Raw genomic sequence first — 19,202 nt, forward strand, 5'->3', positions numbered from 1 at the left:
CATACGAGAACGTCGTAAGAAATAAAGTTAGAAATATTCTTAATCATGTTTTACTTCACCTTCTGTTATAAATTTTATGTTCTCTCAATAAATAATAATTTAAAATTTAGTAACTATGTTATACGCATCTATACGATCTAAAATGAGATAGAAGATACCTTTGATAAAGTCCAGTTTGCCTCATATCTTGACTTACATCTTCAAAGTAAAATCAATCACAAAGTACTGAACTCCGAGGAAATGTCAAAACGGAAAGTCCCTAATCAAATGGCAAAATCAAATGATAAAACACATCAAATGAATGGACAACAACTGTCATATTCCTGACTTCATACAGGCATTTTAATATGTTGAAAATCAAATGATTAATTTGATTTTCGGTGTTTTAACGCCACCTTAAAGCACCACATTTAGGCTATTTCGTGGCGGCCAGTTTTTATTGGTAGAGGAAGGCGGAGTTCCCAGAGAAAACCACCGAACTTCGATAGAAAAACTGACAATCCTGGTCAATTAAGATTGGAGTCGAGTGCACCCGCACGAGCTGGGTTCGCATTCACAACTTCAGTGTTGACTGGCTAGTGAATACAATAGTTACTACTTTGACCACTCGGCCACCGAGGCCTCTCATCTACAATTGACAATGATGATCGGTTTAAACAATACTTTACGACAAAACCGATGATTTTTATTGGCCATTTATGGGCATTATGTTTTCTGGTCTGTGCATCCGTCCGTTCATTCGTTTGTTTGTCCGTCCGTCCGTCTGTCCCGCTTCGGGTTAAAGTTTTTGGTCGAAGTAGTTTTTGATGAAATTGAAGTCCGATCAACTTGCAACTTAACCAGGTTACCTATCATCTGATCTTTTTAATGTTAATGCCAAATTAGAGGTTTTCCTCCATTTTCATGGTCCACTGAACATAGAAAATGATAGTGCGGATGGGGCATCCTTGTACTGGGGACACATTCTTGTTCCATTCAACTTTTCATTTCTATGTAGCAATATTCTAGCAGCGTCTGCATACGGAGTATATATTCCACACTGTGTACGTATTCCTCGGTTTTTGTTTCCTATCAAGATTTTCTTGATGGAGGCTTGCTACTCAAAAGGAATCTACTAAACAAGGACTTCCAAGAAATGCATTTGAAATCGTTTATAACTTTACTGACATCACGAGTTTGTTGACAGTTATTGAATATCAATTTCACAAATATCAACAGTTAAATCACCAAAAAAAATGAACTCCGAGGAAAATTCAAAAAAGAAAGTCCTTATTTAAATGTCAAAATCAAAAGGCTTTAACACATCAATGTTTGATTTATTTGAATCGATTCTGCAATTATACAGCAATTGACCTCACTATAACTATGTACAATGTATGCAGTAAAATAACAAATGTACTGAATTTCAAGGAAAATTACAATCAGAAAGACCCTTATCAAATAGCAAATTAAAAAGCTCAAACACATCTAACGAATGAAGAAACCGTAGAATTCCAGACTTTGTACATGCATTTCCTCACTTATAAAAAGTGAATTAAACCTGGTGTTAATGCTATCTTAACCTCTCACTTGCATGACAGTCGATCAGGCATCACATGTCTTGCTTTAAAAGGTTTAGTCCACTTTTTTTCTTGGTACATTAATTTATGTCTTATAGCTTGCTAAACCTCTTACATGTATGACACTCTCATCAATTAATACCCATGTAACATCTGCAGTAAAAACACCGTTATTGTGTAAAGAAATATACAAATTTTGAGTAGCAGAAAGTTCTAAAAAAGTAGAATGAAAGTGAACATTATTGCTGTTTACAGTTTATCTCTATCTATAATAATATTCAAGATAATAACCAAAAACAGCAAAATTTCCTTAAAATTACCATTTCAGGGGCAGCAACCAAACAACGGAATGTCCGATTCATCTGAACATTTCAGGGCAGATAGATCTTGACATGATGAACAATTTTACCGCTGTCAGATTTGCTCTAAATGCTTTGGTTTTTGAGTTATAAGCCAAAAACTGCATTTTACCCCTATGTTCTATTTTTAGCCATGGTGGCCATCTTGACATCGGACAAAAACAAATTTAACAAGCTCTCAAATATATAGTAGTGATGTCATCATGACGCTATAATTGTGCATAGCAAAAATGAAAATCCTAGTGTATGACTGAATTAAGATTACTCATCGATCAAAAAAAAACTGCCATGGCGAAAAAGAAAAAAACAAACAAACAAATAATAGTACACTAAACACTACAAAGAAAACTAAAGACGAAGCAACACGAACCCCACCAAAAACTTGGGGTGATCTCGTGTGTTCCGAAAGGGTTAGCGGATCCTGCTCCACATATGGCACCCGTTGTGCTGCTCATGTTATTACAAATCTGGTAAAAAGTATAATTCGGTCGGTCACATTCGTGAAAATGGAAGGGGGATGTAGTTACGACATGAGGAACATATCCTATATCATCTGTGAAACGGTTATTCCATAACGGTCAACCAACTCGTGATGGCGTCCGTAAAATTTCAACTTCACCATTTGAAACTCTTGGTTTTATAGCTTCCTTGTGAGCAGCAACACTCTATCAAGGAAATCATGATAGGAAATATAAGCCCGGGCATATCGTATCAATTGGGAGATATATACTCCGTATGCAGACACTATTGGAGTATTGCTACATAGAAAAGAAATTGGGAAACTGAAATCATCTCTGATTAATATAAGATATAATTTTCAATGAAGAAAAATATATATTAACAAAAATACCCAAGATAATGTAGGAAAATAGGAAAATTGAAAAAAGGGGAGTAAAACAAAACTGACAAAATCAATCAAAATCAATCAAGGGACAGTGTAAAAACAATAAGGGTCATATAAAGGTAGCACAATACAAAGATTTTATACCTCTAATTCCCCAGTTTTAAAATGCTGTCACTTTCTTTATATTGCTTGAAAAGTTTTTAAAGTGGTATTTATGGATAGCTAACAGATTACTCTTTCAAATTAATGCAATGTTAGTATATACAACAATTCTGTAATTGATTATAATTTTAACTGTGACATTTTACAAGAAATTTCCACTTTCAATTGTAATTAGCTTCTTCATGGATATCCCGAGAGGGTTGACTTTATAATATGTTGTTCCTAGAGCCATTATCTACAAAAGCGTGTCTCCGATTTTGAATAGAATGTACAGATCAAATTTTACACCTAATAAAATAATCTCTACTTTTATGTGGTAAGGATGTTTACACTAATTACAGATTTATGAGAGAATGTAATACGATAGCGATAATTTGAGACACTCTGTTGTAGCTCCTGCTGTGTCGGTTAAGATAAATTTTAAAAAAATTGTGTAGTTATAGAGATGTCAGAGCTAAATTCATTCAAGTGAACTCATCAAGATTTTACTATTAATTTCATAATAATTAATGACATAATTGTTGTTGTTGTTATTGGTTTTGGTAGGCGACTTACTTAATATGTGGTAATTGCGCTTTAGATTCATATAACATAAGTATTATATTTATATACTTTCAGTCCTTAATTGATTGTTAGTATTACGTTTTGGCGAGTTATTATATCAAATTTTGGCGAACATGGTTGACTGAATTACTCAGAAATATATATATATGTGTTGAGAAACAAAGAAAACACATAACAGAAGATACATGTAATAGGAAAATGAAAAAAAAGCAAATGATAGTCCCTACTGAAATGCATTATTTATTGATAAGTATCATAAAATTGTTTAGAAATCTGGTTATTCACCTTTGTGTCGTCTGTAATATACTTACATAAAAAAAGTATATTTAAAAACATGTAACAAGACATGTGCTAGTTAAATGCTACCAATGTAAGGACGTCTCCCTCTATTGATGTAGCAAATAAAGAGTCCTTAAGTAAGGATTGGTTGAAGTTTTTCCATTTCCATAACGGCAAGTTGCGTCAATTTATTCCAAATAAATTTCCAAAGACATACTGGTATTTAGTGATTCCTCATTTCCTGAACGAGGAATCACCCCTACCTACACCCTTAATCGCCTATTTAGATATATATATATATACTTCATTTATATATATATATATATATATACGTCTGAGTCAGTGACAACCCTACAACAGATGTATCCATCGGATCGCCATCAATGATGGTGATACATGGCTGTGTACATAATGTATATACAAATCGTCTAAACATCAACCCAACAATGTTAGATCTGTAAATTTGCTTTCGCAAATTTTTGGTTCTTCCCTCGCCGGGATTCGAACCCATGCTACTGTGATATCGTGACACCAAATCGCCTGCACTGCAGCCGTCCCGCTAGACCACACGACCACCTGGGCTCTCAAAAAAAGAGCTTTCGGTGGGCATGTGTTACCTTTCCACGTCAGTTTTAATCTAGCGGCGTACTACAGTACATGATATATAAGGCATGAAGTAAAAATAGAAAAATAGGAAAAAATGTAATACCAGTATATTATTAAAACCATGACATTGTTTGATTTTGTTGTAAGTACAGAGAATGTCAGCGAAACAGAAGTGGTGGGATGTGCATATACATATAATTATTCAATAATCTGTGTGTGTTTGTCTAACGTACATCCTCTAGTACAAGTTTTAGATTTTGTCATTTTATTGTTAAATATTGTTTCTATTGTTAAATATCTGAACATATATATAGTGTGTTTTGTTTGTTGTCTTAAAAGATATGACTGCAATTTTTCATTGAAGAGAATCTTAAAGTGATGTTGTATTATCCCTTAATATGTACTGTTTACTTATCTAGTATACTAATCTTCATAAGATCAGAGTGTTAAAATTGAATGTTGATACTTGTTAAAATTAAATGCGTGCATTTCATGGTCAATTAGTTCTGGTTTTTGAAAGGTGAATGATTTACTGATGTATGACACAGGTAGAAAACAGTCTGTTTGATTAAGCTCAATGGACTGACACAAAGGTGAAGTGTGCATTGCACTTGTGACTTGCTTGTGATTATTATATATATATTTAAAAAGGAAATTATTTCATATTCGGGTGAGTTTTTCATTTATCTTTAATCTTGCTGGTTGTATACTGACTTTATGAAATAATTTAATTTAGGGACCGTCTGAGAAATAATTCATATACACTAGTTCCAAATACATCATTATTTGTTTTATAATCTCTAAACTAAAGCTAAATGACATTTATACATGTAGTTTAGCGTCTTACTATTTTCTTATAAGTATATTAGTTTCCAGTAGATAGTTATGCACGGGACTAAAGGTGTGTGTGTAACCGGAAAGCAGGTGTTTCAATGAGAGATCTACGACTCCATTATTTTTAAGCGTATCAAACATCTGTTTACGTTGCGCATCATATTTTGAGCAGACTAATAGAAAGTGTACAACATCGTCTGTGACTTTGAAGTTTTCACAAATTTTATTAGGGCTTTCCCTATTTTGTGAAGATATTTATTGACATTAATAGAGTCAGATCTTAATCTGTATATTATTCGTTCATTTTCTCTATTCAATTGTGGAATAGTAATCGTAAATGATACATTATGTAGGACGGAGTGTAGTAATCTTCCCTTTGGTTTATCTGACAACTGTTTTTGCCAAATTTGTTTTAAAATGTTTTTTGTTAAACATTTGATGTCTTCTTTATAAAGGGGAATATGACAATCTATGGTATCTTTATTTAGAGCCACTTTGGCAGTCTGGTCTGCAATTTCGTTTCCTAAAATTCCGACGTGGCTTGGGATCCACTCAAATATTACGTTACTACCTAGTTTGACTAACTGGTTGTATAAAAATATAATGTCGTACAATAAATAATTTTTTACCTTAAATAAATTACTCTTTAAGGCTTGAAGAGCTGATAAAGAGTCGACAAACACAATAACATTATTTGGTTTAAATTCTTCTAACCATATAAGAGACAGAAATATTGCCATAAGCTCACAAGTGAAAATTGAAATATTCCTATGCAGTTTGAAACCTTTTCTATTACCATTTCAGGTACTGCAAATGCACATGAGGTTTTATTAGAATTTAGATCTTTAGATCCGTCCGTATATATTTTTAAAAACTGGCGGTACTGCGTATCAATCATGAAGTTACTTTCACTTCGAATTGGGTGTGGATTATCCTTTTTCGAGATGAGATTTGAGAGTTGTGTACATACGCGGGATTTAATCAAATTCCAAGGGGGTGTGGGGAATTATTTGTATTTATATATTTGGTTAATATCTACATCATGTTGATTAATCATATCTTTTCAAACAATAAAATATGGTTTTTATTCTTTTTTATTTCCCTGGAGTAGCACTACGTTCTTCGTAGGGTGGGTCACCCATTTCTACCTGCAGTCCACTTGTAGCTACATTTTTATATGCACCGGTACAAATTCGAAATGCTTGACTTTGCACCCGGTCCAGTATTTTCTTTACGGAATTGTTTACTTCACATCCGTGGTCTATCTTAGATCTTATAAGTGCAATATATATGTTTCTAAGAGAATGGATGTTTGTTCCCCACTTAGTACCTGTTAGAAGTTTCATGCAATTTAAGACTTTACTGCATTTTGCCTCTATATATTGTATATGTTTTAACCAAGTCAATTTACCATAAATAATTATTCCTAAAAATTTCACACCATTGACTACTTGTAATAAACTGTTACCTAAAGTTAATACTAACTTCTCAGACTTTTTCTTTCTACTATAGACAATAGCTACAGTTTTAGAGGGAGAAATGAGAAATCCCCATTTATCACACCATGATTTGATATTGTCAAGATCTTTCTGTATTCTCCCTTGAATATAACCAATATGTTTACCACATAGCCATATTGCACTATCGTCTGCAAATTGGGAATTAGAACAATTATTAATACATGACGGAAGATCGTTTACCATAATATTGAATAATGTCGGGCTGATGCAACTTCCTTGATGGGTACAGTTTTGGATCGTGAGAATATCAGAAAGAGTGTTATTTATTTTGACCTGTATTGTTCTGTTACATGTGTTAGTGAGAAAACTATTAACCCAACCGAGCATGTTACCCTTTATCCTAATTTTAACCATTTTGTTAAGAAGTCCAAACTTCCATATCATATCAAATGCTTTCTGGAAGTCAATAAATACTCCAATTAAATATTCTTTCTTTAAAAATGATTTTTAGCTCACCTGGCCCGAAGGGCCAAGTGAGCTTTTCTCATCACTTGGCGTCCGTCGTCCGTCGTCCGTCGTCCGTCGTCGTCGTCGTCCGTCGTCGTTAACTTTTACAAAAATCTTCTCCTCTGAAACTACTGGGCCAAATTGAACCAAACTTGGCCACAATCATCTTTGGGGTCCGTCGTCGTCGTCGTCCGTCGTCGTTAACTTTTACAAAAATCTTCTCCTCTGAAACTACTGGGCCAAATTGAACCAAACTTGGCCACAATCATCTTTGGAGTCTAGTTTTAAAAATGTGTGGCGTGACCCGGTCAACCAAACAAGATGGCCGCCACGGCTAAAAATAGAACATAGGGGTAAAATGCAGTTTTTGGCTTATTACTCAAAAACCAAAGCATTTAGAGGAAATCTGACAGAGGTAAAAATGTTTATCAGGTCAAGATTTATCTGCCCTGAAATTTTCAAATGAATCGGTCAACCCGTTGTTGGGTTGCTGCCCCTGAATTTGTAATTTTGAGGAAATTTTGCTGTTTTTGGTTATTATCTTGAATATTATTATAGATAGAGATAAACTGTAAACAGCAATAATGTTCAGCAAAGTTAGATTTACAAATAAGTCAACATGACCGAAATGGTCAGTTCACCCCTTTAGGAGTTATTGCCCTTTATAGTCAATTTTTTACCATTTTTCATAAATCTAAGTAATCTTTTACAAAAATCTTCTCCTCTGAAACTACTGGGCCAAATTAATCCAAACTTGGCCATAATCATCTTTGGGGTATCTAGTTTAAAAAATGTGTGGCGTGACCCGGTCAACCAACCAAGATGGCCGCCATTGCTAAAATTAGAACATAGGGGTAAAATGCAGTTTTTGGCTTATAACTCAAAAACCAAAGCATTTAGAGGAAATCTGATGAGAGGTAAAAATGTCAATCAGGTCAAGATCTATCTGCCCTGAAATTTTCAGATGAATCGGTCAACCCGTTGTTGGGTTGCTGCCCCTGAATTGGTAATTTTGAGGAAATTTTGCCGTTTTTGGTTATTATCTTGAATATTATTATAGATAGAGATAAACTGTAAACGGCAATAATGTTCAGCAAAGTTAGATTTACAAATAAGTCAACATGACAGAAACGGTCAGTTCACCCCTTAAGGAGTTATTGCCCTTTATAGTCAATTTTTAACCATTTTTCATAAATCTAAGTAATCTTTTACAAAAATCTTCTCCTCTGAAATTACTGGGCCAAATTAATCCAAAGTTGGCCACAATCATCTTTGGGGTATCTAATTTCAAAAATGTGTGGCGTGACCCGGTCAACCAAGCAAGATGGCCGCCACGGTTAAAAATGGAACATAGGGGTAAAATGCAGTTTTTGGCTTATAACTCAAAAACCAAAACATTTAGAGGAAATCTGACATGGGGTAAAAATGTTTATTAGGTCAAGATTTATCTGCCCTGAAATTTTCAGATGAATCGGTCAACCCGTTGTTGGGTTGCTGCCCCTGAATTGGTAATTTTGAGGAAATTTTGCCGTTTTTGGTTATTATCTTGAATATTATTATAGATAGAGATAAACTGTAAACGGCAATAATGTTCAGCAAAGTTAGATTTACAAATAAGTCAACATGACAGAAACGGTCAGTTCACCCCTTAAGGAGTTATTGCCCTTTATAGTCAATTTTTAACCATTTTTCATAAATCTAAGTAATCTTTTACAAAAATCTTCTCCTCTGAAATTACTGGGCCAAATTAATCCAAAGTTGGCCACAATCATCTTTGGGGTATCTAATTTCAAAAATGTGTGGCGTGACCCGGTCAACCAAGCAAGATGGCCGCCACGGTTAAAAATGGAACATAGGGGTAAAATGCAGTTTTTGGCTTATAACTCAAAAACCAAAACATTTAGAGGAAATCTGACATGGGGTAAAAATGTTTATTAGGTCAAGATTTATCTGCCCTGAAATTTTCAAATGAATCGGTCAATCTGTTGTTGGGTTGCTGCCCCTGAATTGGTAATTTTGAGGAAATTTTCCTGTTTTTGGTTATTATCTTGAATATTGTTATAGATAGAGATAAACTGTAAACAGCAAAAATGTTCATCAAAGTAAGATTTACAAATAAGTCAACATGACCGAAATAGTCAGTTGACCCCTTTAGGAGTTATTGCCCTTTATAGTCAATTTTTAACCACTTTTCGTAAATCTTAGTTATCTTTTACAAAAATCTTCTCCTCTGAAACTACTGGGCCAAATTAATTGAAACTTAGCCACAATCATCTTTGAGGTACCTTGTTTGAAAAATGTGTCCGATGACCTGGCCATCCAACCAAGATGGCCACCACGGCTAAAAATAGAACAGGGGTAAAATGTAGTTTTTGGCTTATAACTCTGAAACCAAATCATTTAGAGCAAATCTGACAAGGAGTTAAATTGTTAATCAAGTCAATATATATCTGCCCTGAAATATTCAAATGAATTGGACAACCGGTTGTTGGGTTGCTGCCCTCCAATTGGTAATTTTCAAAGAAATTTTGCTGTTTTTGGTTATTATCTTGAATACTATTATAGATAGCAATAAACTGTAAACAGCGATAATTTTCATCAAAGTAAGATCTACAAATAAGTCAACAAGACCTAAATGGTCAATTGACCCCTTAAGGAGTTATTGCCCTTTATAGTCAAATTTTAACAATTTTCATTAATTTTGTAAATTTGTGTAAATTTTTACCAAATATATTTCTCTGTTACTAATGGACAAAGTTCATTATAGATATAATTGTAAGAAGCAAGAACGTTCAGTAAAGTAAGAACTTCAAACACATCACCATCACCAAAATACAATTTTGTCATGAATCCATTTGTGTCCTTTGTTTAATATGCACATAGACCAAGGTGAGCGACACAGGCTCTTTAGAGCCTCTAGTTGTATAACGTTATCAAGTCTAATTATTTGTTCCATCGTACTTCTATTTTGACGAAATCCACTCTGATAAGGTGAGTAAATATGATTTTTCTCAAGGTACCACCTCAGTCTGTTATTAATAATCTTTTCCATAATTTTTACAACATTAGATGTTAAAGCTATTGGTCTATATGCATGTGGGTCACTTGAATCTTTCCCCTTTTTAAACCATGTGTCTGTCAATGTAAGGCTGAGGACCCGGAATCGTTCAATCCTTTATGGGTGGGTTTTAAATAGAATAATAAAATCGTATAGTACAAAAGTCAAATGAGGTTGTTGAATTTGATTCCTGCCTTCTTATGCTTATTTGATACATTTTTTTTCTATAGTGGTTAAGATGATAACACAATGTTGACTACTGAACCCCTATTTTTGGCATTTTTACTTATTGTGTCTAATTGTTTTGTTTACGCATTGTTGTCAATATAATGGAATGTGATGCAACTGTCATACAAATGAGATGTTTAGCTAGCTATAAAATCCGGTTCAATCCACCATTTTCTACATAAGAAAATTCCTGTACCAAATCAGGAATATGACAGTTGTTATCAATTCGTTTGATGTGATTGAGCTTATGATTTTGTCATTTGATTAAGAACTTTTCTATATGAATTTTCCTCGAAATGCAGTATTTTTGTGATTTTACGTTTGATAATATCCTTAATGAAAACCAACAGATTCCGGCTAGGTTATGCAACAACGGATCATATATTTTTCATTACATGCTGTATCTGAATTATTACGGGTAAAAAAGAAAAAAGAAACTATTTTTGTATTTGTCGATTTTGACAAAAAGATATTTGATTTTATGCATCGAAATTATTTATTTTTTAAACTGATATTGATCCATGTGAACGGAAAACTTGTAAGAATCATTAAAAACTCATTCACAATTCAGAAGTCTCTGATATCTTCGCCTGTGAAACAGGTGTTAGACAAGGATAAAAAATGTTCTCCTCCGCATTTTCATTATATCTAAATGATCTTATCGAATTTTTTGAAAATTCTATATGAAAGGAATTCAGTCTGTTACACTTTTGATGGAGAACGAACTTTTTGTATTTTTAAAAATGTTTCTATTATGTATGCAGATAATATAATACTACTTGCAGAATCTAGAAATGATGTACGTTGGATAGATTTTCAAAGTATAATAAAGAGAGGAATTAAATAAAACAAAGATTATGGTATTTTCAAAAGGTAGAATCCCACGAAACTTGATGTTTAAGATGGATAGAAATGAAATTGAGATAGCTATAAATATCTTTGTATTATATTTTCTAGAAGTGGCTCATTTCTTTCCACCAGACAATATCTTCTTGAACAGGCGATTAAAACGATGTTCGTTGTAATAAAATAAATTCTAGATTATGTTACATATCGAGTGCAAACTAGATATGCTGGATACGGCTATTGTTTCTTAACCAACACATTGATGCGAAATATAAGTCTTACTAACACTGAAATGAAATTAGTTATAAGCTAAGTCTGGTTTTACATTTAGTAAAGCACATACAATAAAGTCAGCTATTAAAGGCCACGAAATGACATATGTAATACGAGAAAACTAACAGCCGGATTTATGTACAACATAATGAACAAAAAACAAATAGGATATACAGCAACAAACAGCAGCCCCTGAATTGCAGGCTCCTCACTTGGGACAGGCACATATATAATATATATATATATCCATCCTTACCTGAGACAGTTGTGTAACAGTACAACATGACAATAAACTATAAAAATCAGTTGAAAAGGGCCTAACACATCAAATCGATACAAAACACGTCTTGCAGGATCTCAATATTGACCACTTAAAGTCTAAACCAACACATTGATGCGAAATATGGTGTTTCGAAAATTAAGATTAAGTTCATTTGCGGTTTTGCAAGCATATTTTACGTCTGGAAATCTCAACCCCATATTTTATTATTTATTTGAGAAGATTCCGTATTTTAGTTACGGTCAAGTCACAAATAACTAGTTTCTGGTGTCGCTTTATACAATAAGTAAAGAGTCTTGTCTATTATATAATCTGCTATAGGTTAATCTCAATGAGTATGGTTATGAAAATAAAAAACTAAAAGACAAATTGAAAGATAAATCCGACATCGTGAAAAATCTCTCGTATTCAAACAAAACATTCAATGAAACGGACGTCGTGAAGACGCTTGATTTCATGATTAACAACATATTTGTTACGTTTGGATAAAGTGGTTTTTTTTTATAACAAACTAACAACGTATTCCCTTATTATTATATGTCTGACTTCATACAGGAATTTCTTTATATACAAAAAATAAATGAAAAACAAATATGTTACACATGAACAAACGACAACCCATGAATTACAGGTAACTGATTTGGGACAGGAACACACAGTGAAGGTGGTGGAGTAAAACATGTTAGCGGGATCCCACCCCCCCCCCCTTTACATGGGTCAGTGGTTTAACAGTACAACATAAGAACGAGCTATACAAATCAGTTGAAAAAGGCTTAACTCAATATTTGTTATTATTGTATATTTCTACTCTGTAACTATGTATTTGGTTTAAGAGAATAAAGATTATTCATGTAGCAACCAGGAGGTGGTGAAGGTTGCGTTGTTATTACAGCTGTCACTAATTATTCACTGATGTCTTTATGTCTACTGAAGGCAATGACAGATGGTGAGAAAAATACTTTTTTTTAAATTGGAGTCATTTACTATAATTCTCCAATGCTTTTGAACAATGCATAACACATTTTAAAAATCAGGATGGTAAGTGAGTACTGGAGGAGTTAATCCGGAACCTTTATTATTATCGTTGTATTCCAGAAGTCCTTGACGACTAGTTCCGTTTTCTCGACAGCTGTATATAATGAAGACACATATATGTTTCAGGAACCTCAAACCAGTCAAAATGAAGATGGCATATTTTTCTTATCACAAGACGAAGAGAATCATATGAGAATGAGTTTGCTGCTGTCTAAGATTGCTCCACGTGCAGTCCGAGTTTTGTTTGACAGCGAATTTCATCCGGCATGCCTAAATGCAGCTATTAGGAGTGAAAGAATCAAATTTCATCACCTATTTAATACAAAAATAATCAACCGATCACATTGGGACCTTCTATTTCCAAGAAAAGGTGAGTTTTGAAAAACTACAGAAGGCATTGGTCAATAATTTTTGTTTTCAATAGTATGTAAGACAAAGAAGAATATAGTATTGTGCAAGTTTTACTATGGTTTTAAGGAAAGACATGACCAAAAAAATACTTTAAGATTTTACTTTTATATAACATATAGTCCTCGTTAGGAAGCAAAAGAAAATTTAGGTTATTAGAAAACTAGACAATAAAACAATCTTCAAAATGTTTATGCAGAAAACAATTTTATTCTTACTTAAGGTGGCACCCAACACTTTCACTAACATTAATTTGGCTCGTTTAATTTTCATTAAATTTTGACAAAGTATGTACTTTGACCCTAAAACAAAAATATTAAAATTTCCAAAATTTTGAACCAACCGTTTTGTCAGAAAAATTACACTTGTTATATAGCATTTTAACAAACATCAATTTTGATTATTGATAAGCTTAATATTTCATTTACAACACAACGTAATCAAAACGTTTAGTTGACTTTACAGAGTTATCTCCCTGTAGTATTATGTACCACCTTAAACTAAAATGAAAATTAGTTATAAACTCAGTCTGGTTTGATTTTTAAATTAATTCAGAGCCCTTAAAGTTATCAAAGGTACCAGAATTTTAATTAATACGCCAGACGCGCGTTTCTTATACATAAGACTCATCAGTGAGGCTCAGATCAAAATGTATAGTTATAAAGCCAAATAAGTACAAAGATAAAGACCACTGAAGACCAAAAAGTTCAAAAAGTTGGGTCAATTACGGCTAAGGTAATCTATTTCTGGGATAAGAAAATCCTTTGATTTTGTGAAAAACTCAAAGTTATGTAAACAGGAAATTTATGAAAATGACCATATAATTGATATTCATGTCAACAACGAAGTGCTGAATACTGGGCTTTGGCACCCTCAGGGACGAAACGTCCACCAGCAGTGACATCGGCCTAGTTGTGTTAAAGTTATCAAAGGTACCAGGATTTTAATTTAATACACCAGACGCGTGTTTCGTCTACATAAGACTTATCAGTGACGCTCAGATCAAAATATTTATAAAGATTGACATAAAGTAATGTAAGTGATAATAAGATGTATATATATAAAAAAGAAAATGTGGTTTACTTGACAGAAATTAACGATTAAAGGATATCATATAACCTTCAACAATGAGTAAAACCCATACAGTATATAAGGCCTCGAGATAACCAACAGCCTAATTTATGTACAACATAATGAACGAAAAACAAATAGCAACACACGACAACCACTGAATTACAGGCTTTTAACTTGCATTGGGACAGGCACATATATAATGTGGCGGGGTTAAACTTGTTTAAGAGTCCCAACCATGCCCTTCCCTGAGACAGTTGTGTAACATTACAATATGAGAACAAAGTACAAATATCAGTTGAAAAGGGCTAAGCACATCATATCGATACAAAACATAAATACATTTAACAAAAATACAGAGTGGACGTAGCAGTTAACTTATATATATATCATTGCAAAAAAGACACTAAATAGGATAGGATCAAAGCCAATAACAACTAATAAAAATAAATCATGCATATATAAGACTGAATTTCCAACCAATACAAATCCAACATCCAAAGAATTAAGTGTAAAGATGGCATTAACAGTCAGAGAAAAAACATGATATTGTTCAATTCCTAAAATACAGAGGCATTCATAGATTGTAGAGTCATCATTGTTTATTTGCATATACAAACAAGTGTGGACACAGATCAGTGTTGATATTATGTTTGGATGTTTAGTAGTGTTTTCTGACAGAAAGAGGTATCTGGTTTCCCTCATAGGGTCCTATGTTGAATGTTGGTGCACAGTGACAGCAAACCTGTACCAAACACTAAAATATCAGTGTCTTTTATTCAATATTTGTCATAGAGGAGACAATAATCTAACTGTCAAAATTGTTTCTATAAAAATATATTACGGTTTCAGGTAAAATCAATATACGAATTATGTCGGATACCAATACAGATGCTCAAAACTCCGGCCTTTATATACAAACTAATAAACAGTCTTTTAGATATGAACAGGACTGACGGACAAAATGATTAAACACATTATACTTGCTTACATTATAAATGAATGATCATTTATACTCAGGACTCAACAGTACACAGCACGTATTGTCTATGTTTATAAAAAGTGTTACAAAACCACCTAGCATTATATTGCCTGTAGCACGAGCATTGTTTTGTAAATTTGTGCTTTTATTTTTTTGGCTTCTGGACAATAATTTTGGCGTTTTAGTGTAAATAAAATGCGTTAATCTCCTCTTAAATATTTACATTAAATGGATACTACTTCAACAACTCCTTGTGGTGACACTTGTGATCTTCTTAGTACCCTACAGCAGATCATGTGCAATTGTGAGTTGGGTGTCAAATATTTATTTCACAAATAATGCATTTGCATATTTTTTAATTAAGAATGAACTGAGTTCAAAACAAAACAATTTAATACTTATCATACACGTAGACAAAAAGCTTAATCCAGTAATATTTTTTGTGATAGACTAATACTAATCAGGAATATAATCCTTCATAACCACCTCTATTATCATTGATCTATGATCTAACAAACATGCCAAACAAAATGGACCAGAACATGTTTTTATCATATTTAGTTGTGGTGAAAACATTCAGTAAGTATTTGTCACCTCATGCACAAATTAATAAATTTTGAGTGACACTATTTTCAAAATAAAAACCTATTTCCATCTTATAATATTATATAGGTGAACAAACATTTATACTTTAAACTGCTTCAATGTCTATTTAGCGACACAACTGAGTCAATATTATTAGTTTCATAGTGTGTTAGTGACCTACTACTACGGGGTCAGTTAATTCCATATGGGTTGAGAATTCGCTCGAACCCTAGATAGAATTTACTGACCCCGTATATATCGTATTAGGTCACTAACATACTATGTAACGAATTATCTTACCGACTATCTTTATTTGTTGAATTTAGACTAATGTTGTCTCATTTGCAATCATACCACATCTTCTCTTCCTATGTCACTAGCCCAGTAGTCAGCACTTCGGTGTTAACATGAATATCAATTATATGGGAATTTTATAAATTTACTGTTACAAAACTTGGATTTTCTTATCCAAGGAATAGATTACATTAGCCGTGTTTGGCACAATTTTTTGGAATTTTTGGTCATCAATGCTTTTTACTTGTACCTGCTTGTTTTTATAGCTATTTTTATCTGAGCGTCACTAATGAGTCTTATGGAGACGAAAGGCTTGTTTGGCGCAATAAATTAGAATCCTGGTACCTTTGATAACTATTTACACCACCGGGTCGCTGTCACTGCTGGTGGACGTTTCGTCCCCGAGGGTATCACAAGTCCAGTAGTCAGCACTTTGTTGTTGACACGAATATCAATAATATGGTCGTTTTTTAAATTTCCTGTTACAAAACTTTGAATTTTTCGAAAAACTATGGATTATTTTATCCCAGGAATAGATTACATTAACTGTATTTGGCACATCTTTTTGAACTTTTGGATCCTCAATGCTCTTCAACTTTGTACTTGTTTGGCTTTATAACTTTTTTGATCGGAGCCTTACTGTTAAGTATTATGAGAGGTTTCCCGATTTGCTACGTATCAGGTACGGTTGGTACGTAACACAACCGTTGGTGCTATTTTGGAGATATCATTTAATGCATGATATTATTGTATTTATCATGATAAAAATAAAGAAATCGACTTGCACATCAGCGATAAAAACCTTAATATTTTATCTTATTACGATTTCCCTGCTTCTAGAAAACATTGCTCGTGATTTTATACGATAACATTTATTTTGTGCACAAAGAGAATGAATCAAACAGTCCTTACTGGAACTGAGTTGCCTCGACCTTCATATTCTAAATATAAATTTGCATTTTTGTTTGGCTATGATTTTGTTTTGTGTATATTTAGAAAAAGATAAGAATAAAAAATGTTTTCTAATACTCAAATATAAATTGGAATAATTAGAAATTATTTATTAATAATATCTTACTGGTGTTTGTATAACTAGTTCACGTTATAATGGCAAACTTGTGTTCAGAATTGTGTTGACTTTGCATCAAAATCCTTTTTTTATTTATTAAGCTATTTTTTCGATCATTGGAGCAACATTTTTCTTAAAACGCAACACACATTGTAAAAATATCGATCTATCTTTTTCATTATATTTTGTCGCTGAATTTTTCGGTGGATGTAATCATTTAAAAAAAAAGTTGATTATATAACTTAAAAAAATAATATAAATCTTATGACACTAACGAAAACAATTTTTTGAGTCGAAATATTTATCTTCACGATATTATTTCATCTCGTTTGTTTATTTTTTATTTTGTCACTAGATATTGTTATTACATTAATATCTGTTAATATTTTCAAGAGTAAATTTGTGTATTGCACTTGCCTACGAGTAGTATATATAATCTGCGAGGGTTAATGTTAATCAATATCCATCCATTGATCCTTTGTCGTACATCAATTCTAGAAAAAAGTCTTACAACATGTAGCGTATTTTGTTCACTGATAACGGTAATAATTTGACTCTATATTTGCACTAATGCAATATGAATATGTCTTTCTAACTCTTCGTAATGTTCTACGGAAAATACTATGTTGCTATACAATGTCTTTTGCACCTTTCACAACTGATTTATGGCTCAAAACTAAGGATCATTTTCATCGGTTCGTAAATGTTTTTAGGTAATTTGTTCAGATTTATATGTACTGGTATCATGACTACGATATAGTTTAAAATAGTTTAACTCCATTGTTTTCTTCGTTTTCTCTCTCTGCTTAAGAAGAATATATGAACAGTTGTGTTTTAAAAAAAGTACATGTTTCTAAAATGTATATAGCAGATTGATTTAAGGAGGGTTGTTTTTAAAAGAAAAGCTTCTAGCCCGAGGGTATAGATAATTTTCCAAAAAGGAAGGATGCCAAGTGAATACGATATAAGTTATAGCTCTATGCATAATTGTTCAAAGTCAAATTATATCTGATCAGGTTATCGAATAAAAAATTAACTAGAGGCTCTAAAGACTACAATATCATTTATGACTAAAATCTCTTTTTTTTTGTTGATCATTTTTCTATTATAATTTCTCTCCATCGTTCATATTTTGCTGTACACTTAAAAAGTATAAACATTGCCATTTAAGGTCAATAACTTTCATATGTAAACGACTTTTTGCAGATCCTGGAGTTTTGATCAATTTGCTATTCAAAGTTTCTATCAATCTAGGGCAATCACTATATTACAAGTCGACTGATGATTTAGGATTACTGATCACTTTTGCTTTTGAAGAAATTCTCTGTCTATAAATGAGTTCAAGATTATAAGCTGACCTACAATGGTTTACTTTTTACAAATTGTGAATTGGATGGAGACTTGTCTCATTATCACTCATACAACATCTTCTTTTATCTATATAGAACAGAAGTTGACTCACTAGCATATTGAAAAGAATGGAACAAAAGACTATCCTTCATTGTTTTATTTTGGTGTAGAACAAACTGAATACAACTATAGGAAGATTCACACGATCTTGACTTTTCTATATTTCGAACGACCTTGAGAGTGACTGGCTTTAAATACCTTGTACGGACGGACTGATGTAGGATTTTGTTTTAAATTTATTTTTTCATTACTCGTTTGTTATTGAGGTCAATTTATTTTGTTAAAATACATTTTATTTGTTCATGTTTTCTAAAAACTTACCACAAAAATTCAAAACTTTAACATTTTATACTGATATAAATTATTACGAACAAACTTTATATAGGTTTTTAAATTTGTTTTGTAATTTAGCTTCTTTGTGTCTATGTAGTTTCACGGGGAAATAACTCTTAACCATAAACCTTTCGTACCAACGGTTACTTGCAACGG

Source organism: Mytilus galloprovincialis, chromosome 10, assembly GCF_965363235.1.
Source record: "Mytilus galloprovincialis chromosome 10, xbMytGall1.hap1.1, whole genome shotgun sequence".
In the NCBI taxonomy this organism is placed as follows: domain Eukaryota; kingdom Metazoa; phylum Mollusca; class Bivalvia; order Mytilida; family Mytilidae; genus Mytilus; species Mytilus galloprovincialis.